The sequence below is a fragment of the Spinacia oleracea genome, chromosome 5, assembly GCF_020520425.1.
Source record: "Spinacia oleracea cultivar Varoflay chromosome 5, BTI_SOV_V1, whole genome shotgun sequence".
Taxonomy (NCBI): domain Eukaryota; kingdom Viridiplantae; phylum Streptophyta; class Magnoliopsida; order Caryophyllales; family Amaranthaceae; genus Spinacia; species Spinacia oleracea.
The window spans coordinates 113,852,953-113,878,277 of NC_079491.1; the positions used below are offsets into that span (position 1 = coordinate 113,852,953).

The following is a 25,325-nucleotide window of genomic DNA, read 5'->3' on the forward strand; positions in this document are numbered from 1 at the left end:
AAAGTTGGTTGATTTCTAGATCAATTCAAGACAAGCTAGTCTTACTTGTTGAAAGTAACAAAGGATATAAACTATTGTTAGAACGCCTAGACAATAGAGTTCAAAGCTAAAGAATGATTTTATGACTTTATTATTTCACATGGACTTGAGTGAATATAGGTTTATTTACTCAAATGTGATATAAGTTTGAATCTGTTTGGCTAGTTCAATGATTCAGAAGTATAAAACCCACTTGGCAAGAAATCATAAAGATCTAGGTTAGATCATGTTGATGATTACTTAAGTCAAGAATGATCATCAATGATTGTGTGTTGTAATTTCACGATCTAGCTCCATAAGATATGGCATATCTAAGTTGGAATGATCGAAGTCAATTAGTGCTTGATTCGATCAATGATGAATCATGAAGACTTTTCCTATAATTTCTAAAACAAAATGCTCAACTACCACCAAACTAATCCAAATTCGTCAAAGCTATTGAAAAGTAATTTCAGAATATCTTTTCAATAATATATAATATATCTAAGGAGTTGCTAAACTCAATGGGAGCTTAGTGTTTGTTATTCAACAAACTAAGGCCCAAGAATAGATATATGTTTCATTGTGATTTATTCAAATGAGACATAAGGGTATTGTTTCTTCCACGAATTTTTTAGAACATAATGTTTGTTTGCTCGAAATAATATCCTTTTGGAGATTCGTTTCCAAAATGAAAAGTGGGAGAAAATAGACCTCGAAAGTATTTGAGGCGAACAACAAACATAAACGGACATTCCGGAGGCTTTTCGAAGTTCTTTAGAAAATCCGAACACGTATTCTTTAAGGACTTTAGAAGTGGCTTTTACGAATAGCCATCTCTTAGAAGACTTTACAAGTGCTTCAAGGAGAACAGAATATTCAAAGGACTCTCAAAGTGCCTGTTGATATTCTATTGTTTGATGTTCTATACCCAAGTAGACATAAAGTTCAAGTCACTGAAACTGTGAGATTCTTCTATTAGATAGTGAAGAAACATAGAGTTCAGGTCACTAAAACTATGAGATTCTTCTATTAGATAGTGAAGAAACCTACAACTTGCGGTCAAACTATTATCAAGATAATAGTGAGTATGTGATTTGTAAGAAAGCTATGAAGAAATATAGATTCCCTAAAATGGTTAGAGGCCATATAGACTTAATGTTTAATTGGTTAAAGGCCATAAAAACATACTCAATGTTCAGATGACAAAATTGAAATTTTGTTGATTTGCAAGAATAATTTACATCTATTGGTTGCAAATTGGTTTTAAGAATAAAAACCATCAAACATGGAATTGTGTTCACACACAAAGCTAGATTAGTTGATAAAGGTTACAAGCAAATTCATGGCATGGATTGTGTTGAAGCCTCATGCATAATCTTAATGCTCAAGTTTATAATTCAAGCAATGATTGCATATTGGTACATATGGCAATTGGATGACAAAAGATCTTCCTCAATCAAATGTTGGAAGAAACTATGTACATGATATGTCTTAGGATTTGTGGATCCTAACAAATAAATGATTGAAAAGAAAAGCTAGCTTATGAAGTCTAAGTACAGATTTAAGCAAGCAATTGGGAATTAGAATTGTATCTTAGTGAAACTAATAAAGAATTTTAGTTTCATAAAATGTACATAAATCTTATAGATGTATAAGAAGTTTAGTGGGAGTACATAAAACTTAATTGGTCTTATGTGTATCACACACATATCTCTCTATTGTGAAGTAATATTCAAATGCTAATGACTTAGATTTGAATTTATTTATCAATGATGGACCAAGGCGAAACTTAGTACATGCTAGGTATTAAGATCTATTTACAAAGATCTTATAATATTGTTTTGGATCAAGTAATGGCATTTACTAAATCAAACACGAAGGACTCCATTGGAGATATTCAACCCATATGAATAAATCTAAGTAATGAATGTTTGAACTATGTATAAGCATTTACTAAGTTAAACATCAAAGAATCTAATGAGATTCTTCACCCATATTATATGTCAAAGAATTTAGCTGGATCTAGTATCTACTGAAATTGGATAGCTAAAGTTACATGAATAGAATTCAATTGGGAATTATTCTGCAATTTTTTTTATCATGTATGATATAATATGAGGATCGCCAAAAACGTATCGTAAGGCTTTAGGCATGACGAACACATACCAATCTCTATTGATCTAAGTGAAGATCAACTAGATTGATATCAAGAAAACTTATGGTACTTGAAAAGGTACATAAGAAAAGTTCTTGATTCAAGGAAATAAAGATATGCTAAATATTGATGCTCCACGCATAAACACTGGCAAAGGATCAAGCAAGATCCCATTGGAGTTAACCATTAGCAAGGACGAGCTATAGAACATCGTGTTTTGAAATGGCAACATGGATTGAAGACCATGAGTTGTTGCGTGGGAAATTAAATATTAATTTCTATGTTCTAAGATACAGATGTAAAGTCTTCCACATATCCGTGAACTGCTTGGATAAGCAAATCCAAACAAAGCATCACTAGCAACCTATACAGTTGAAGTAAAAGTACTTATTGCCTAAGAAGTAATAAAACAGGGTTGTTTACGTTAAAGAGTTCTTCTCTGAACTTGTGTGGATCACATGTCTGCTGACTTAATGGTTTTTCATTGCAAAATGCGTAGAACCACTATTGTAGCAAGAAAGACTAGATCACAAAATAAACATACTCAAAATATCTTATCATCTATCTCGAAGAACATTCGATGAAAAGGATATTAAGATTGGCAAAGCATGATAACTAAACCTATGCAACAAGTGAGAAACAACACTCACATTGTGGCACTGGAAATCAAGCATAGCTTTGAATTCCATTAACTTTTTTAAAGATGGGTTAGAGGCCCATGGTTGTAAAACACCGGGGTTGAACATTTATCATATATGAAATGCATTTTCATATTCCATTTAATCTTGGTTTAATTAATGTTGCAATTCTAATTGAATAAGAATTTCAATCCTAGTAGGGTTGGTAATTCTATTCCTAGTAAGACTCAAATTCCTTATTTCCTACCCTATAAATATGAGGTTAGGCCCTCATTATTAAACACATCAATAGAATTGAAAACCATATTCTTTACTTACATTGTGTTCAAGGAGAATATAATATATCCTAACCCGAATACATAAAAGCTTAAGTAAAATCCTAGTTGGTTAAACCTAAGGCGGATCCAAACGTGCTGTGGACTTTCTACGGAGGGGCAACGTTTGGGGCTCTAAAGACTTGTTCTTGTTCGGTTCGGGAGCACCTAGGGAAGGCACGCATCACATTGTATGTAACCTAAATTATGCTAATTGACTATGTGGCAATTAATTTGGATTCTGGCTTTATGGTTTTTCCGCATGAATTATATTATTGTATTATTCATAACCTAACACAAACAATGCATTGGAGATGGATTATGATAGATTCAAGGAGTTATTTAGTGAAAAAGGAATCCTACATCAGACTAGCTGTGTTGATAGACCACAACAAAATGGAAGAGCTGAAAGAAAACACAAAAATATTAAGGAGATGTCCAAGGCATTGATATTTCAGACTGACTTGCCATTGAGGTTTTGGGGAGATTGTGTTCTTGCAGCTGTCCATATCACAAACAAACTGCCATATGTAGTTATGAACAATGAAACTCCATATGAGAAATTATTCAATACTAAACCTTACTACGCTCACCTGAAGGGTTTTGGATGCTTGGCCTTTGCCTACAATCTAGAGAAACACATGGACAAGTTCAAAGCAAGGGGAGTTCCTTGTGTGTTCCTAGGATATCTTCTCAAACAAAAGGGATATAGATTGCTCAATTCAATAAACAATAAAAAATTTGTGTCAATATGAGATTTCATGAATATATATATCCATATGGTCTAACCTCAGATCAAATATCCAATCTACTGCTTAAGGAAAATCCTCCTAATAACACTGAGTGCAACTCATAAAAAAGGATAAATTAGATTAATATTGACACTATGATCAATATGGATACCCCAAACAATGATAAAGGTGTTGAGATGGAACCTGATGTTCCAATTACTTCAGCCAACTCTCCCCTGACTGTCAAAAACTCTTCAAGAAACACTAGGAAACTTAGATGGCTAGATAAATATGAGACCAATTGTGCCTTTAAGATTGAGTAGGTAGCAGAAACTCAAGTTCAACACTCCTATTTTTGCTTCTTAGAAAAAGTCACTCAAGAAGACAAGAAACCTGATCCATATTGCTTCAAACATGCTATCAATTCAGATCATTAGATTCAAGCTATGAATGAGGAACTTGAAGCTCTTGAAGCCATTGGAATATTGGAAATGACTAAAATTTTGAAAGGAAAGAGTGCAATAGGAAGCAAAAGGCTATACAGAACTAAATACACATGAGATGGAGATATAGAGAGATACAAATCAAGACTAGTAGTGCTTGACAACAATCAAAGACATGGTCTTGCTATGACCAGACATTTGCTTCAGTGCAAAACTCACCATTGTGAGATCTCTTCTTGTTGTTGAAGCAATGAAAAGCTGGTATGTAGATCAAATGGATGTAAAGAATGCATTTCTTCATGTAGACATCAAAGAAACTGCGTACATGAAGTTCCCGCGGGGATACAAAGGACTATGAAAGAAGATAATTGGAAATCAGGGGGAGCATATCAGCTATTGTGTGGAAAATTCTATAAAAGTGTTCAAGCAAAAGAAATATCTCTATGGTCTTAAGTAGGCACCAAGGCAATGATTTGCCAAACCCTCCTTTGCATTACAAAGTTTTTTCTTTGACCAGTCAAAAACAAATTAGTCCTTGTTCACAAGGTACAATGTAGGTCACTTTGTAGCTATTCTATTCTATGTTGATGACATGATTCTAGATGAAACTTCTTAAGAAGCAATTAATGATGCTAAGTCACTTCTAGAAACTCAATTTCACATGAAAGATCTTGGTGAACATAAGTACTTCTTGGGAATAGAAGTTGACAGAACTCAACAAGGCATATTCTTGTCCCAATACAAATATGTGTTGGATCCGCTAAGGGACTTCAGTGCATTACATTTGAAACCTCTGAAAGTATTGATGCAAGCTCACTAAAATACCTTGAAAGATTCTGGAGAACCACTCATCAATCTATAAATTTATCAGAGATTGGTTGGTAAGCTAATATATCTCACCTTGACAAGACCAACTATTACATACACAGTGCATGTGTTCAGCCAATTGATTTCTAACGATCCTGGACCACTCGAATATTCTCTTAAATTTATTCCCTCACGTAGCATAGTTTTCAATCAATTTAGTCCCTCACTTTTCCGTCGGTGTCACTTATACACACATGACTTCAAGATTTGTATACTTCATTCACATAAAACTAAATTCTTTCTAAGCGTCTCCAATCTAATTCTCAAGTGTTTGTCATGCTCTTTCTCATTCCTTGAATAAATCAGGATATCATCAATAACATAATAACGAACTTAATTAAGAATTCGTGGAAAATCTTATTCATCAAATCCATAATTATGGCAGGTGCATTGGTTAACCCAAAAGACATTATTCTAAACCCATAATGACAATAACGAGTCCTAATGAGGTTTTCGGGCCCTATCAGTTATTCTAAATTGGTGGTACTTCAAACACAAATCAGTCTTCGAGAACACACTCGCCCAATTCAATTGATTTAATATGTCATCTTTCCTACGCAAAGGATACATGTTCTTGATGGTGTTTAGTTCCCTAAAATCGATGCATAATTCCATACTCTTATCTTTCTCCTTAACAAACAACACAGGAGCTCCTCACGATGATGCACTAGGCCTAATATAACCCTTAACGAAACAACTCTTGCAACCGTGTCTTAATTCGCTCATTTCAGGAGGTGTCATTCTATATGGTGCTTTATATATAGGTGTCATTCCAGGAACTAGTGAACTCAAAGGCTCTAACAGGTAACATACTTGCAATTTCACTCGGAAACACATCAATGAATCTACTAACAATGGCAACATCCTCGATTTTCACTCCAACTTCTTTACTCACCACTAACACACTACAGAAAAATAGTTCACACTCCCTATTCATCAATTTCCTCACTTGCATTACAGAAATAACTAAAGGTTCTTGGACTTCTCATAACATCTGCATGAGGTCAACCTTCCAATATGGTTCCTTAAACTTACTTTTTAAATTTCATAGTCTGTCTTAGCCTTGTACAAACTTAGCCAATCCATCCCCAGAATTACATCTAGATCCCTCAGATTAAACTTTTATCAAATCAGAATGAAAACGCAATATTTTATCTTCAAAGGAAAGTTCTTAAATAATCTTATACACCTTATGGTTACACTAGTAGGCATAATAACAGGTAAATCAATCATTCAAAATCTAATAACTCCAGACTCTTAATAATAGATGACAAAACGAAAGAATAAGTCGCTCCCGAATCAAATAATGTTTTAACTAGCACGGAGTTAATAGAAAAAGTACCATGAACTACTTCTGTAGAATGTTCAGCTTCATTCCTACTCATCACAAACAGTTTCCCCGGAGCCTTATTATGGTTGTTGTTCTCATTGGCAGACTTATTGTGGTTTCCCTGGGTATTTTGCGACCCTATAGGCTTCAAACTCCGATTTCCGGATTGGTTAAACCCTAGTTTCCCTTGGTTACCACTCTCACTACCATTCTGCTCCCTCTTCTTCTTAGTGAAGCACTCAAACTCTCTATGACCCTTTTTCTGACAGTAGTGGCAATTCACCAATTTTCCTTTCCAGTCCTTCCCAGGGTGGTTATTGTTGCACCTCTTGCAGTGGTACACTCTCTCAGATTATTTTCTATTGTTGTAGCTATTCCCCTGGTTGTTTCTCCCCTGAAAATTCCCATGTCCATTCTCATTTCCATTCCTATTCCTTTTGAAGTTCCCTTGGCTTCCCCCAGCATTAAACTCTTTTCTTTTCTCCCCAACAACATTTTTCTGGTCCCTTCTGGACTGCAAACCATAAATGTGAGCAGTTCTCTCATTCACATTATCTAAAGATGTAAAGGTTTCCCCACCTAATCCCAGCTGGATCTCAACAGTCAACCCTTGCTCAAACTTCTGAGTGTTTAGCTCCTCTGTGGCTACAACCTCAGGTGCAAACCTTGACATCGCTATAAATTTGCTATAATATTCAGCGATGGTCATACTCCCCATCCCAAGGTTTATGAATTCCTGCGCTTTTCGTTTTGTAATAAACGGAGGATAAAACTTTTCCCTCAATGCAACAATAAATGAGTCCAATTAAATCCTTCAACAACACTTAGCTTAGTTCCATTCTCTTTCCACCACAGATCGGCCTCATCTTTTAGGTAAAGGACAACTTGGCCTACTTTCATATTTTCAGGACAGTTTACCGCCCCAAATAGTTTTTCAAACTCCCTAATCCAATTTTCCAGGAAGGTCGGATCTGCTTTCCCTTTTAAGTACGGGGGCTTAACCTTCGCAAGCCTTTCAAACATGTCTCCTGCAGAATCGAGGCGCTCAGTTCTTTCTTGGGCTAACCTTTCCGCCAAGAGGCGAATAGCAGCAGTTAGGTCATTATTGTTGGTCATCCTATAGCGCGACCTGAAATTAATACATTCTACTTTAGGTTCGAAACCTCACTTAATAGTATCCTAGCAACGTAATATCACCTTAACAGCAAAAATTCACATAAAATAAACAATCATTTACGAATGTGCAACAGTTATTTACGAAGGTGATCCCCTCGATCATTTATGAATTATATTCACATACAGGACATTCAAGTGAGAAACAAGGAACAAAATCCAATCATCACGAATAACAAGGTAGCATAAAAGAAGAAAACATTCCCTTTGCGTGCCTAGAATAAACTCTTGATCCTTTGGATAATCAATAATGTAACTTTATTCCTCAAAAGAAAGTTAATAACAATCCTAAATATCCACAACACACCTGTCCTCAAAATAAAATAAAAGGTTCTATGATATAAACATAAACTATTGTTGGCGAATTATGGAGTTCTCAAATTGGAAACGAATACTTTAACTTTTATTGCTAACTCTATAAAGGTTTAGTACATCCTTGAAAAGAATAACGAATAATCAAACTTCTATTGCTTTAACTTTAAACTGATGTAGCTTTGCTACTTAATCTTTAACATATAAAAAAACTAACTAACTATTACAACTTCAAATGTCTAAGGCATCTTGCTTATTTGTTCTTCCTTGGAAACTTGTTTTTAGTATTCATCGAACTCTTCCTCCGGGTCTGAGTCATCTTCCATGCCTTCATCTTGATGAGGCTCACTTGTCATTTCACCATCAACTTCAGGCTCCACATCTGAATCACTAGAGATCTCAATTGTAGGCTCATGGACCTCTGGGTTAGGGTTTTCTGCCTCAATTCCTACATTCTCATTCTCAACGGCTACATCATTTCCTTCTAGTTCGTTGTTTACACTAACTCCCATAGGCTCCTCAATAAATGTGTCCCAAGCATGACTCCCTATGTCTTTACCCTTCTTGAAACTACTTTCTACTGCTTCAATAATGGTGGTCATAATCTCTGAGTCGTATCTCCACCTACCATTCCTAGTCCCAAACTTGGCCAAATTTGGTGTTCCATCCTCAAAATGCATGTCTTTAGACCTATCTTTGAGCTCTAGGTATGGCATTTTGTTAGGTAAGCAATGAATGATAGTGGATGCTATGGTGTCTTCCCTCATTAAGATGGGTTGGTTTTGTATCCTAGCAAAATATTCACATCCAAACATGACTTTCTTTACAAATAGACGAGATGTTTCTTTGTCGATCTTCTCAAGGGATCCTATGTTGGTGTACTTGGAAAAAAAACATTTTATTCCTAAAAGAGACAACTTAAGGTCTTACTAAAGATTTCCCAACCAAAGCATAACCAGAATTCAATAAGACAATAGCTTTGGTGGAATCAAACAATTTTTATGCACATTTAAATGCAACACTTAAACATTTAACACATGCACATAGAAATTAACTTCTTAAGCTAACAATTAACTACTAATGCACATATAATTCTATCCTATATGCCCTTTCCTATATTACCCGTCTCTCGTACTAAATCAAAATAAGTAAAACATTGAGACACTTAAGGAATAAACAAGAACGATTAATAAGGAAAGAAATTTTTATTAAACGAATAAACAATAAACAAATAAATAGAAAAAGATTTTTTTTTTAAAATTCGAATATATTTAATTTAAATTCGAAAAAAAAACGTACATAATTCACATAAACGAAAAGTTTCGAATAAATAAGTTAATTTCGAACTTAAATAAGAAATTTAATATACTTTCAAACAACATAAAATGAATATGGTCCCCCAAACAAAAGAACACATTTTTAAATGATATAATGAGTAAGAGCTCAATTCTAGGAAATTCGTTTTAGAAAACTAGCTAGTTTAGGCGCCTAAAAATTATTAAAGTAAAACCATAAGATTCTAGATACCACTTTGTAACACCCCGACAATTCTCCTTTTCTAAAATAACCTTTTAATATAAACGTAGAGAATTATCAAGGCATTATCGCCCGTGTGAAAACGTAACGGATTATTCAGAATTTTGCAGCGGAAAATATAAAACTAACTTTAGGTTTATAAATAATCAATTACAGAATTAACCCTAAAAACCAATCAACGAAAGTAAGGAAATGTAAATAGTACGACAAGTTTAAAGTCCAATTTAACAAACCCAAGTCACTTAGCAAAACAAAATAAATACAAGCTCTCTAATCTCGATCCTAATGATGCATCATCTTCAAACCTATAGATGGACAACGCTTATTGATCCTTAGAGACTTCTCACCGAAATGGGTCATCACAGGATCAATACGGCATAGCCATGATCAACACACACAAACAAAGCATGTAATCAGGAAAGCTGAGTACTACATACTAAAACAATAATAATCCTAACATGATTCTATTAAACGAACAATCCTAACATGATGCTAATAAAACATAAGTAAGGGCAAACAAAACATATTAATTTGAAGACCACATTTGACTAGACTGGACTAGAATTTTATAACAATAACATTATTTTAATTGAAATAGTCAATGGACCGAGTTGCTACTAGAAGTCTTCATTAAGGAAGACGAGGTACGGGCAAGACTCCGTAACCCCAATGACCTGCGATATCGAGGAACTTTTGACTGAAATAGAACCGGTGATCAATCCGGCCCCGGAAAAAGTCATAGGCAACCTATGACCCCAACTCATGATTGTCCGTCACTTCAGACGTGCACAGTCTAAAGCTATTGCTACTCAGTTTCACTTTACATGATTTACAGATTAATACTTTGTTATGACTCAACAATCACATAAGTTATACAATCAACAACTAATCACAATTGTTTTTATCTTGGAATTAAGTAAGTGATCACAAAGGTATAAATCAAGAACTCATTCCAATTAATTCAACTTTTCCTTTAACAATGATCAACCCCTCTATATGGGTATAAGGTTTCAACTTACTAAACAAGGTCCTCGGCCCTCATAAAGTAGTGAAAAGCTAAAAGGGAACAACGATCAATCGACGAATATATATATATATATATATATATATATATATATATATATATATATATATATATATATATATATATATATATATATATATATAGGATCCGATGAGAACCACCCCTTAAGATAAGAACTGAGAAATAATCTCAACCGTCAGATCTTCCAATGGAACGGCTCATATCTCGCCCGATCAAATCAAAAAAGTAAGGGCAATATAGTAAATTAAGATTGTTGAATGACCTCCCTCACTCAACCCGATTTTCAAGTTTTCTTTCTCTCTCTTCCATTTGTTTTCTCGCTCCTCCTCCGAATCCTCTCTAGTGTCTACTGCTCCTCTCTCTTTGGAACGCTCTTGGAAAATTTCGCTCCCCTCAGTCCTCTCACATCTTCAATCGAAGCTTCATCCCAAATTTTAATTCATCAATGGCGTGTTCGAATAGTTTGTAAGTCTTATCTCTCTCCTTCTACATTTTCTCTTCACAAACCTAAAATTAGGGTTTCAAAATCCCTATTTTTCCCCCAATTGACGAAGATGCTTTATGTTGAAGAATAAGGGAATCAGAATTCAAGAAACTATTCTGTTGTTAATCTTTGATTAATTTCGTCCTCGAAATGTCTGATAGGTGAATTCGATTCTAACTTTGTTGCTAATTTTCTTTAATTAGGTTTTTAATTGAATTTATGCCTTTATTTGATTTTTTTCGTTCTGATTTTACTAGAATTAGGGTTTTGTTTTGTTTTGTTTTGTTTTGCTGGGCTTGTGTTAGGTGTTTCGGTATGGTCTTTAGGATTCAGTTCTGGTTCTGGTCTTAGTTTAATTTGAAATTAGTCTTTGCTCTGTTGGTTATCTCAGTTCATTGGTGAATTATGGGTTATATTTTTGTGTTTATGCTGCTTGGTCTGGTCTGATAGGTTCGGTCATGGGCATAAGGTTCTGGTTCTGGTCTTAGTTTAATTTGAAATTAGTCTTTACTCTGTTTGTTATCTCTGTTCATTGGTGAATTATGGGTTATGTTTTTGTGGTTGCTGCTTGGTCTGGTCTGATAGGTTCAGTCATGGGCATAAGGTTGGGTAAGGGTGTTGCTGCAATAGTTGGCTACACAGCCTTGTGTAACAATTGAATTCGGACAAAGATGCGATGAAACTCCCCTAAGGATAGCTGAGACAACCAACCATTTAGATCTTTTATCTAGTTCATGAAGTTATGTGTAGCCAAATAAATGCCCTTGATACATATGAAAGATAGACAGAATTCAGTAACTGAAAGATTTAAACATTCAGACGTACTCCTATAACTGATGCTGCAAGCCAGAGGAACCTTGATCAGTCTAATTAATCACCGATCTTTAATCTAAGTCTCGTATTTCCTGGTTTAGTCATTATGATTACAATGAAATTATTTTATGTCCTGCAGCTGTAGTGTCAGATCTTGTGTAGCCAAATCAACAACCATATCCTAGAATTATGACCATTCTTGTATCTCTAGGCCTTAGGGTCTGACCGTCTGACCATTAAACCCTATGTGTAACTAAAATGGTGTAAAATCAGTACACTAGTACACCTTTACTATTAATTGATGCCTACTTTTTCAGCCTCGACAATCAGTATAGTAGGAAACAACCATCTTTAGGGTATTTCTACCAGGTTTCTAAATTCCGGCCACACCTCTTTGTTATAGTGCATATAATAAATTCTCCTTTTCGATGTCCTTACTTTTTAATCATTTCTATTTACTTTTACGGGTTCTCTATCTACTTTTAAATTACAAAAAAGGAAAAATATTTCAATGCATTCTAATTACCCGACGCTGTTTTTACATAGAAGCCTACTAGCTCAATTGGTAGAGCATTGTGCAAATGCACAAAACATGTGGGTTCGAATCCCACGTAGGTTCATTTACTTTTGAGTTTCCTTTATTTACTTTTGAGTCTATATTGTTTACTGTTGAGTATATATTTTCTACTTTTGAGTTTATATATGTCAGGCTTCACGATGCGGGGATCCATAGGGCTTGGGCCCCTAGACGAGAAGGCAGCCACCATCGGAGATCTAGCTCCATAAGTAGTACCATAAAATGAAATTGAGGCTGTTAAATTTTGTCTCGTGTCAAGTAACCTTTGATGGCCTTGGCAGCTGAAGCTCCCAACAAGGTGGCTAGTAGAACATGACGGTCGGCACAAGCTCTTCCCCGTATCTGGGAGTGTTAAGTAGTATCATCCCAGCTCCTCACTAGAGGAAAAAACATCATAAGTTGCCCTTAAGTTGCCAATTATAAGGGCAACATATGGGGGGGGTCACTTTTGTGAAATTATCAAAGATTACCCTTAACAAGGGCAACTTATAATCTTATAAGTTGCCCTTGTTTGCAACAAGGGCAACTTATGTGAAACTTATAGGTTGCCCTTGTTGCATACACGGGCAACTTATAAGCTTCACATAAGTTGCTCTTGTTGCAAACAAGGGCAACTTTTGAGTTTTTTTTAAAAAAAAAAAGAAATCTGCAATATAATTCCTGATATTTTGCAATATAAAATTCTGCATTATAATTTATAGAATACTGTTTCACCAAACATCATCTTGACATTCCTCAAAAATGATATAAATTTCAAAATTTCAATAATATTACCGAATTAGTTCAAATGTAATTAATTAAATCGATAAATAACAAATAATATAAGAGTCACAGATAACTACAAGTCTGCTGCTCTATTTATTACACTGAGGGTAGTTCACAATCGTTAAAGTAAGTAGCCCACTTGTCTCGAACTTCATCCAACTCCTCTTTGGTAAAGGGCCCCTCCCTTGGAGTTATGAAAACCTTTAAAAGAACAATGTACATGCAAACCAATAAATTAAATTAAGTTTCATATGCGATAACAGAAATTATATTAGTCGCGAAAACAACTTTCTGAGTGTACTAAGTTTCATTTCAAGTTCTTTATGCACATCTAAGGCTCACTTAGCTCGATATAGATCATATTTGGCCAAAAATGGCATTTTCGATTCGAAATATCAAAAAATGAACCTAAGTACACTTTCTAAATCTTTTTCATGATTTATATGATTTTTTATATGTTTATAAGACTCATTTCAAGTTCGTTATGCACGCTTATGGGTCATTTCGGTCGATATAGGTCATTTATGGCCAAAAATGGCATTTTCGATACCAACTACAAACAAACGAACCTATTTCCACATTCTAACCCTTTTTCATGATTCATATGTTTAGTTATATGTTTATGAAACTCATTTCAAGTTCGTTATGCAAGCCTAAGGGTCATTTGGGTCGATATAGGCCATTTATGGCCAAAAATGTCATTTTCGATACCAACTACCAACAAACAAACCTATTTCCACATTCTAACCCTTTTTCATAATTCATATGATTAGTTATATGTTGATGAAACTCATTTCAGGTTCGTTATGCAAGCCTAAGGGTCATTTGGGTCGATATAGGCCATTTATGGCCAAAAATGTCATTTTCGATACCAACTACCAATAAACAAACCTATTTCCACATTCTAACCCTTTTTCATGATTCATATGATTAGTTATATGTTTATGAAACTCATTTCAAGTTCGTTATGCAAGCCTATGGGTCATTTGGGTCGATATAGGTCATTTATGGCCAAAAATGGCATTTTTGATCCCAACTACCAACAAACGAACCTATTTCCATATTCTAAACGTTTTGCATGATTCATATGATTAGTTATATGTTTATAAGACTCATTTTAAGTTCGTTATGCACGCCTATGGGTCATTTGGGTCGTTATAGTTCATTTACGGCCAAAAATGGCATTTTCGAACCCGACTATCAGCAAACGAACCTATTTCCATATTCTAAACCTTTTTCATGATTTATATGATTAGTTATATGATTATAAGACTCATTTCAAGTTTATTATGCACGCCTAAGGGTCATTTGGGTCGATATAGGTCATTTATGGCCAAAAATAGCATTTTCGATCCCAATTACCAACAAAATAACCTATATCCATATTCTAAACTTTTTCATGATTCATATGATTAGTTATATGTTTATAAGACTCATTTTAAGTTCGTTATGCACGCCTATGGGTCATTTGGGTCGATATAGTTCATTTACGGCCAAAAATGGCATTTTCGAACCCAACTACCAACAAACGAACCTATTTCCATATTTGAAACATTTTTCATGATTCCTATGATTAGTTATATGACTATAAGACTCATTTCAAGTTCGTTATGCACGCCTAAGGGTCATTTGGGTCGATATAGGTCATTTATGGCCAAAAATGGCATTTTCGTCCCAACTACCAACAAACAAACGTAAGTCCAAAATTTAAACCTTTTTCATTATTTATATGATTAGTTATATGATTATAAGACTCATTTCAAGTTCATTATGCACGCCTAAGGGTCATTTGGGTCGATATAGGTCATTTATGGCCAAAAATGGCATTTTCGATCACAATTACCAACAATCGAACCTATTTCCATATTCTAAACTTTTTCATGATTCATATGATTAGTTATATGTTTATAAGACTCATTTTAAGTTCGTTATGCACGCCTATGGGTCATTTGGGTCGATATAGTTCATTTACGGCCAAAAATGGCATTTTCGAACCCAACTACCAACAAACGAACCTATTTCCATATTTGAAACATTTTTCATGATTCCTATGATTAGTTATATGATTATAAGACTCATTTCAAGTTCATTATGCACGCCTAAGGGTCATTTGGGTCAATATAGGTCATTTATGGACAAAAATGGCATTTTCGATCCCAATTACGAACAAACGAACGTATTTCCATTTTCTAAACGTTTTCATGATTCATATGATTAGTTATATAATTATAAGACTCATTTCTTGTTTGTTATCCACGCCTATGGGTCATTTGGGTCGATATAGGTCATTTATGGCCCAAAATGGCATTTTCGATCCCAACTACCAACAAACAAACCTATTTTCATATTCTAAACGTTTTTCGTGATTCATATGATTAGTTATATGTTTATTAAACTCATTTCAAGTTCGTTATGCACGCCTATGGGTAATTTGGGTCGATATAGGTCATTTATAGCCAAAAATGGCATTTTCGATCCCAACTACCAACAAACGAACTTATATTTAAATTCTACACATTTTTTATGACTCGTATGATTTTTTATATGTTTATAAGACTCATTTCAAGTTCGTTATGCACGCCTATGGGTCATTTGGGTCGATATAAGTCATTTATGGCCAAAAATGGCATTTTCAATCCCAACTACCAACAAACGAACCTATTTCTACATTCTAACCCTTTTCATGATTCATATGATTAGTTATATGTTTATGAAACTCATTTCAAGTTCGTTATGCATGTCTGTGGTTCATTTGGGTCGATATAGGTCGTTTATGGCAAAAAATGGCATTTTCGATCCCAACTACAAACAAACGAATCTATTTCCACATTCTAAACCTTTTTAATGATTCATATGATTACTTATATGTTTATGAAACTCATTTCAAGTTCGTTATGCACGCTTATGCTTCATTTGGGTCGATATAGGTCATTTATGGCCAAAAATGGCATTTTCGATCCCAACTACACACAAACGAACCTATTTCCACATTCTAAACCTTTTTAATGATTCATATGATTAGTTATATGTTTATGAAACTAATTTCAAGTTTTTTATGCACGCCTATGGTTCATTTGGGTCGATATAGGTCATTTATGGCCAAAAGTGACATTTTCGATCCAATTACCAAAAAACTAACCTATTTACACATTCTAAACCTTTTTAATGATTCATATGATTAGTAATATGTTTATGAAAGTCATTTGAAATTCGTTATGCACGCCTATGGTTCATTTGGGTCGATATAGGTCATTTATGGCCAAAAATGGCATTTTCGATCCCAACTATCAACAAACGAACTTATATTCAAATTCTAAACCTTTTTCATGATTCATATGATTAGTTATATGTTTATAAGACTCATTTCAAGTTCGTTATGCACGCCTATGGGTCATTTGGGTCGATATAGGTCATTTTTTGCCAAAAATGGAATTTTCGGTTCCAACTACCAACAAACTAACCTATTTCCACATTCTAAACCTTTTTAATGATTCATATGATTATTTATATGTTTATGAAACTCATTTCAAGTTCGTTATGCACGCCTATGGTTCTAAACATGTAAATTTTGTAAAAGAAACCAAATTCGAGAAAATAATAGAAGCTCCTACTTTACCTCTGTCTATAACGCCGCCATAGTCACCATAGTTAATAGATCATAAAGTTTTCACTCTGTTCATTTTTGGAAATTCTAAATCTGACAATTCTTTATTAACTGCTGGAGAGCAGATTTGGCTTCTTCAAGAGTCTCAACAGCATGCCCTTCTTCAAACGATATCCTCTGTATGTTGAACTGCAACAAAAAATAATTAACGCTTTAATAATAATAACATGATGTGAAATACAATGTACGGTGAATAAAATTAAGAAAACGAAGAATAAAAAATAGCATACAAATTGAATTAAGTTGAAACAGAAGGTAATACCTGAGCCCCTTGACGAACACAAACATCAGTTCCTCTGTTGTCTATAGAAATGAGAGCAGCATCATCTAACTCAATTTCTGTAGATAGAAGCTTTTTCAGGGCTTTGAAAAGATGGCATTAAGTTCCTAAATATCACATCACATCATTCAATCCATGTTTTTCTAAGTCAAAGAGTGTGAACTTGTTGCATAACATTACTTGAAAACAAGAATATTTAGCAAGAGTAACCTTTAAATACTAGGATGAAATGGAACATTACTCCTCTGTAGATGTGGAAAAAGCTAATGAATTCATTCGCATTTCAACTGAGGAAATTGTTACAATTGCATGTCAAGGTGATCAGTGAAGGCAATGTTCCTTTTTCCAACGGGATAAAAAATAGCTTGCATCGATCTTCAATCAAATAGCCTCTTGCAGTAGACGCATGCATTGGGATCGTGATATTTTATCGGTTGTATTGCAGCTACTGTAAACTAACTCCTACTGTAAACTAAGCAAGAACACAGTGATAATTCAAATGCCAACATTTTTCTGTAAGTAGTTTTGGATGAGAAGTTATGAAAATCTTAGCTGATAGTGTTTTGTTCATCAGACTTTTCGCACAAAGTTTACAACTAAACAAATGGAATAGGAATAGGAATAGGAATAGGAATAGGAATAGGAATAGGAACATGAATAGGAATAGGATAAATCATAATGGATATAGAGCACATTGTAATCTTCTGATGGTTTCTTAGCCTAAAAAGATGAGTAACCAAATACACTGTAGATAAGTTGGCAGTCAGATACCAACAAATAACAATGATATGATATCTTAAGCACATCTGTGCAAAACTGCATTTTTCTGACCACCAAATAAGTTTTCCTTTACTTAGTATAATGCATATTGTCATAATTCATAAATAGGGAACTAACTGGAAAACCTGTCCACAACTTTGTGGAAAACTGCAGATTTTCATTGAGAAGACTACTGCATAATATTCCAGAAAGTCTTTTGAATATGCCATAATCATGCAACAGTCACTACCAATTCTCTTGGAAGTGACATGGTTGTAGCTTTTATCTATGCAGCTGCTAATCTTGGAATCAGTTTCACCTACAGAAATCAGAATAAGAGCCACTTGTACTTCTTAACAATTTACTTCACATATTAGATGAGAAAAAACATAAAAAATAAACTTGATAACATTTACTTGAAATGAAAACGTTAAGTTATAAGTATCCCAAAAAGGAAAATGTGAAGCTTTTTTTTTTGAAGTGCAGGGAGGGAGTAATATATGCTAAGCATTATTGCCACAGTTGTGGAAATCAGAATAGTTTAAGCACATTTGAACTTAATGTATCAGTGTAATGGACGAGGATTACCTGTTGTTCACTTTCACCAAAGCTGACAGCGCATTGCCTTCAGTTTCTCCTCCACTGAAAGTCATGAAAAGCAAGGCCCTACGAAGTTGATGAAATAAGACAACACATCAAGGAAATTGGATTTCTAATCTCGAAGACAGTCCTTGAGTCTTGAGAAACAATTTTATTCAACATAGCCCGCTTTTGTACAAAAGAATCCTTGCCTCACATTCTTACTCTCCAAAAAGCTCAGGTTTTCGCACATAAAAAACCTCTCTTTGTCAACAACTGTCATTCAGAACTATTACCATAATCTAATAGCTAGTCGGAGTTATGATCTCAGTCCGTAACTGCAAATCAAACTAGCAGATAAAAGTAACGGTTTACAAGAATCTAAACATCAAATTTACATCAAATTTAGCTAAATACAAGTTTCTGCCAGAAGCTAGTTCCATCTGTTAGTAATTGTGGGGTGATTTATAACCTCTAGGTTTAATCTCAAACAATAACAAAACAACTGTTGTAATTAAAAAGGGTTTCAACTTCCAAATTGAAAACTATTCACCAACAGTTAACAATGTACATATACACAATTAATTAAAGTGGCCTACTGTAGAGCTAGAACAAAATATTGGACTTCAGTTCTTTCCAGCGATGAAAAACACTAACTAACTTACCAAAATCAACCAAAACAACTATGGAACCCAACAAGAATTATACCCAGAAATTAAGAAAAAAAATTAGAGAGTAAAAAATCTACCAAATAATTCACAACAAACCAAAATACAATTAATCATTCCAAACCAAACAAGGAAAATTAAGAGAAGCTCCTACTTCACGGAAGAAACGGAAGAAATTGAGCATCCTACTTTACGAAAGCTTCATCAAAACGGAAGTAACCAGAAAACGGAAGAAACCAGCACAAATTGAGCATCCAATTTCAAACAAAGATTCAATTGAGGAAGCCTGACCTTCAAATAACTCCGAAAACACAAAACTCTTCTTTAAGCTCTAGCTCAGTCACCCGTGGATCCAAGTTTCCACGTCTACACGCGACATTTTTGCAGAACTAAAACCTAACAACAAAAAGTGCGAGACTTTCATATCAATTGAATAGAAAAGATTAAGGAAAATAACGAAAATCAACACTAAATTAAAGCGAAGATCAAGAAAAGGAGGAGAGAGCCGGTGGGCTTCGCCGGTCACCTGTGTAGGGAGATGGTTTGCAGGGAGCTGAGAGCTGTGAGCAGTAATTGTCGATTTTTTTTTAGTTCCCAGTAAAGGATGCGTTTGTATATTGAAGGGAAGATTTTTCAGTATTTTTTAATTTTTTTTTAATTTTTTTGTTCTTAAAGGTTGCACTTGTTTTATAAGAGCAACCTTTAATGAGCAACCTATAAGGATTTTTCCTCTAGTGCCTCCTGCTTATTTTACTACTAAATTTTTTTCGTTACTTAGCTTTACTAGGCCCAGGATGCCCCAGTCAAGGGAGCTAGCTGCAACAGTCGTTACCTAGGGTCCTACATTTCCTACAGTTGGAGGGAAAGGACCAGAATTTCCAGCAGAAAATTATACAAAGACACCTTTTTGTGTTGCATCCAAAGATGCGACCATTGTGCTATCCTTGTAATAAGGTGTCGTGTCTCCTACTAAGGAGAGGGAAAGAACATCAACCCCATCAGCTACTGCATGATGCAACCAATATGTCAGAGTTAGAACAATTCCCTTCCCATCAGGCCTTGTATGCTGCTACAGATATCTTTGCTAATGTTATTATCAAGATTATTTCTTTGTCGGGAGTTCGATCTTCTTGGAATTAATAGATGTATACCATGTTTACATGCTCCATCGCTTGTATTCACTTCAGATTCGGACAATGGCAGTTTTATGGTGCGTTTTCAGGTAAATAGTTTAATATTACTCAAGTTGTGCGTTTAATTAGTTTTCTACTTTTTCATTTACTTTTTGTACTATTTTATTTACTTTTAATATAAAATCGTTTACTTTGACATATGCACGTATACTTCTATTTTATACTCCCTCAATTCCTTTTTGATATTCCTGTTTCTATAAATGTCGTTCCTATTTGATCTTCCTGTTTCTATTTTTGGACATGATTTTTTACCATAAATTTCCCCACCATCCCTTATTTAATTAATTCACATTTCCCCATTCACCCACCCAACCCCACTTTTATGATTTTTTATTACTTTAATAAAAATATTTTCTCTCTCCTTCATTTATTTATTATTTTCTCTTACACCCAATCATTACAAGATTCCATTTTCTTATTTTCCACCCCAAACACCAAATAGGAAGATCATTTAGGAATGGAGGGAGTAATTTATATCATCTTGTAGAGAGATGAAAGTCAATAATCGAGAGTTTTGTATAATTTAGCTCATCACGTAGATCTTTGCTGCTACAAGTTTCATATACTTATTGTGCATATGCTTTCAACATATTTTATTTACTTTTGAGTTTCTTTTATTCACTTTGGAAATCCTTGTATTCACTTTAGAGATTTTTTTTAAAAAAAATAATTACTTTTAGAGACAACCTATGTAGGAATCGAACCTACATTCCCTATGCATCTGCAGAGTGCTCTACCATTTGAGCTAATAGGTTTTCACGAAACATTTAAGAGAAAATTATAATTGATGCTTCATTGTTATTTAATTTACTTTTAGAGAGATTTTGTTTACTTTTGGAGAGATTTAGTTTACTTATGCACAATGTAGTTACTTTAGCTGTTTGAGTCAACACACCATTGTCATTATCAATTTATTCCAACTCAAAGCATATGGGTCTATCCTTAATAGCTCAAATATGCCAAATATGACATTTATGGCAACGGCTCATCACAATTCACAACTAGCTTCACGTATTTACTTCTAAGCTTAATCTATTTACTTTTATTATATTTTGATCTACTTTTTAAAATAAGAGAAAATAATACCTGATTTCCTACACACCAATATGACATAAAAGGTAAGGAGAAACAAACCTCATAAACCTAATGTTGTTGTTGTTGTTGTTGCTGCCTTTTTGGTAAGGAGAAACAAACCTCAAAAATAATACCTGATTTTCTGGTTGTTGTTGCTGCCTTTTATGTTGATGTTGTTGGTTGGTGATTGTGGTGTGACAGATGGTGGTAGTGATAAGAAGAGCAACATAATGATCAATCTATAATCTATAAACAGCTTAAACACCGTAATAACTCAAAACAATCATCCACTGTCCTTTACACTTCAGATTTACCAGCAGTGGAACCAAATGATCTCTTGTGGTGTAGGGTGGACCAGGTTCAGCACCTTGGAATAGATATAGATGATTACAGCATTTTCGCAGCTGCATTGCAATGTTAAGAAGGCGCTTGCGCTCTCCTCCAGCATTAACAACTTCAAGATCTTTCTGTAGTAAAGCCTTATTTGATGTTATAATTGAGTAACTATATTTCTCCCCCACCCAGCACCAATACCACCCATACCAAACCAAAAAGAGCAACAAAAACACAATAAGACAAACTAAGTCAACTATGGAAAAAAACGCAGCATCATGATGCTGTCTTGCCTTCTTAATCGGCTTTCTTGCCTTGCTACCACCTGGCTCCCTTGCCGAATTGACCGGTACCCTAATCGACTCTCTTGTCTATTTTATCGGCTCTCTTGTCTGCCTAATTTACTCCCAATCTTCACTACCTCAGGTGCCTTGAATTTCACATCTATTGACCTATCTTTCCTTTGAAATCACCATTATTGTTACCATCACAGCAGTCAGTAATAGCTCAGAGCCTCAGTGGCATCAGTCCACCAAGAACCTGCCCTTCAAGACAACAACATCTAAACTTTAAGAAATATCACGTTTACTTTTGTACGATTTTTATTTACTTCAAGTCTATGATCTAGCAACCCCTAATTGATTTAGTTTTCTTTTAAAGAGAGTTAGTTTACTTTAAGAGATATAAAGTTTACTTTTGTACAATTTTCATTTACTTCAAGTCTATAATATAGCAATTCCTAACTGACTAACAACCTGCAGCAACAACAACAACAACAACAACAACAACAACAACAACAACAACAACAACAACAACAACAACAACAACAACAACAACCCAATCTCAGCATCCTAAGATAGATTGCAAGCTTAGAACCTGAACCCTGCAGTCAGACAACCAAAACCAACTGCTAAAATGCAGCAACATATTGTAAACAAGTAAACAACAACAACATCTGAGCCTGCATCACTTTCAAATGACTACACGAGCAGGAGTTATAATTAGGCTATGCAGTAGCAGCGAGTTGTTAAAAAACATCAAATTTTTAGCGGATGTTACTGTAAGTTAGTACTCAAATCTTTGAGCTATAATAATTCATACACAACTAAAACAGCTAAATAATTCCAAAATTGATACAAATATATCTCGCAGAAACTCGTCCAATTTGACTTAAACGCAGTATTTTGCAAACTCACACCACAATTCAGCGTAAAAAACACTCGACAAATTTGACTAAAAATCACAAAATTCAGAATTATAATAAAGAAATTTCAAATCTAAGCATATTCTAATAATACCTGATTTATTTTGAGCTCGATTTTAGCATTATCCAGTGAATAGTTGAGTGTCGCAGATGAAATTTGAAGTAATTTTACCAAATCAAACAAGTACTCTTTGACGCATAGAAAACGTTAGACGACTAGAATTCAAGATGACTAGTAGTTCTGTTTCTTGAACTATGTGGACATGGCAATGTCGTAATCATTTGCATAGATACTTACTTTGGGAAGACTAGTATCGGACAGACCTATGAAACTTTACTGTAAGAGATGAAAATATGTCATAAGTAAATTTCATTAAAATTATTAGACACTAAATCCTCAATACCCGAGTGATTTGAGATCACTTGTTTGAGAACTGGTTACTTTGACGTTGACCAACCGTCGCACCGTAAAAGGCGGCTATAAAGGCAACGCTCAGGTAATCACCGATCAAACGAAGTCTAATCTCAAGATTGCAAGATTGGGATTGTCCTCCCATAAATCGGGATGAGATGCTTAAAAGTTGTACAAGGCCACTCGGAGAGCTAGAAACTGAAAAATGCATGGCCGTGCTCGGATGAATCATAGGCTATGATTATCTGTTTATTTGATCAGTTGAACTCTGAAACCGAGAAACACCTCTGGACATAATAAGGATGACAACTTTTACCTTATGTTCAAGAGCAAGCATCGAGCGACAAAGGAATTAGGAAATACACACTTGTCCCTAAGGACAAGTGGGAGACTGAAGGAAATAATGCCCTTGGTCCAAGTATGCATATAATATTAAGTCTAATAAATGCGGTTCAGTATTAATTAACAAGTTAATAATTCAGTGAGATCAAGTGAGCTGAAAGCCTAGCTAGAGGCCGCTTCAGTTCAAGTGGAATTAATTATATTAATCCACAGCTTACTCTTGACTGAACCCGTAGGGTCACACAAATAGTACGTAAACGGATCAAGTATTTAATGGCATTAAATACTCCATCTATGGATATTCGGAATCGACGGATCTTGGTTTCAGTGGGAGCTGAGATCGTCATAAGCAAGAAATGAATACTCCGGAAACGATGATATTGCCGGAAATGGAAATATGGATCGTATCGGAAATATGAATATTATCCAAGTCGTAGATGTTGCCGGAAACGGAAACATGGTACGTATCGGAAAATATTATCGGAAATGGAAATATTGCCGGAATCTGAAATATTGTCGGAAACGGAAATATTAAATATTTGTTCGAAACGGAAATTAATTCCGGAGTCAGAAATGTTAAATATTGTTCGTATCGGAAATGAATTCCGGAATCGAGAATTTAATCGGAAGCGCATCGTACGAATTAGCATCGGACGAGACTTGTTAGACGAAGGCCCAGCACGAAGCCAGGCCCACGCCCAGCAAGCCAAGCGCCCAACACACACGCCAAAGCCTCGCCAGGCCCAGCGCAAGGCCAGGCCCAGCAAGGCATGGCGCGCGCGCGAGCTATGTGGGCTGCGAGCAAATGGGCTGCAAGCTGTGCAGCTCGCGTGGGCCGTGAGGCTTGCGCGGGCTGTGCGGTGCTCGTGCTCGTGTGCGATTGTGTGCGATATGAATCCTAAAGCTATTGGAATTCGTTCTATGAATAAATCCTAATCCTAGTAGATAGAATTTATTTAATAGAGTCCTAAAGGGATTCTAATTAAACTAATTGGTATTCTAATAGGATTCTAAATCCTTTTCCATACTCTATAAATATGTGCCTAGGGTCACAAATTTACAGACAAGTTTTCAAGTATTCAAAGCTAGGATTTTTAAGCAGAAAAATCAGCCATAACTCTTGCCCATTTAGCCGAAAATAAGTAGTACCTTAAGGGCGATTCTAGTTGGTCAATCTTAAGGCGGATCTGGACGTGCTGTGGACTTTCTACGGAGGGACGACACTTGGAGTCCTAAAGACATGTTCTTGTTCGGTTCGGGCGTAGCTAGGGAGGGCACGCTAGAAAGTGAAGGAAATAATGCCCTTGGTCCAAGTATGCATTCTATGTTAAGTCTAATAAGTGCGGTTCAGTATTAATTAACAAGTTAATAATTCAGTGAGATCAAGTGAGATGAATGCCTAGCTAGAGGCCGCTTCAGTTCAAGTGGAATTAATGCGCGCGCAGCAATGGGCTGCGAGCATTGCTGCAGCTCGCGACCATGGAATAAGTAATCGAATCCTACTAGGATTCTAATTTAATTAATTCGTATCCTAGTAGGATTCGATTACTTATTCCATGGTCTATAAATATGAGTTAAGGGCTCATAATTTACATAGAGTATTGAAGTATTCA

General features: G+C 35.0%; 1 long non-coding RNA gene across 1 annotated transcript; it reads right to left on the bottom strand.

The window, feature by feature from the left end:
• Positions 1 to 13,105: 13,105 nt before the first annotated feature.
• Positions 13,106 to 19,817, bottom strand: LOC110775201 (uncharacterized). Its single transcript, XR_008921234.1, has 6 exons — positions 19,681 to 19,817; positions 19,446 to 19,550; positions 18,496 to 18,573; positions 17,131 to 17,207; positions 16,821 to 16,997; positions 13,106 to 13,405 (listed from the first exon to the last, which is right to left on the bottom strand). It is a non-coding gene; the product is annotated as an uncharacterized lncRNA (long non-coding RNA).
• Between the last annotated feature and the right edge of the window lie 5,508 nt (positions 19,818 to 25,325).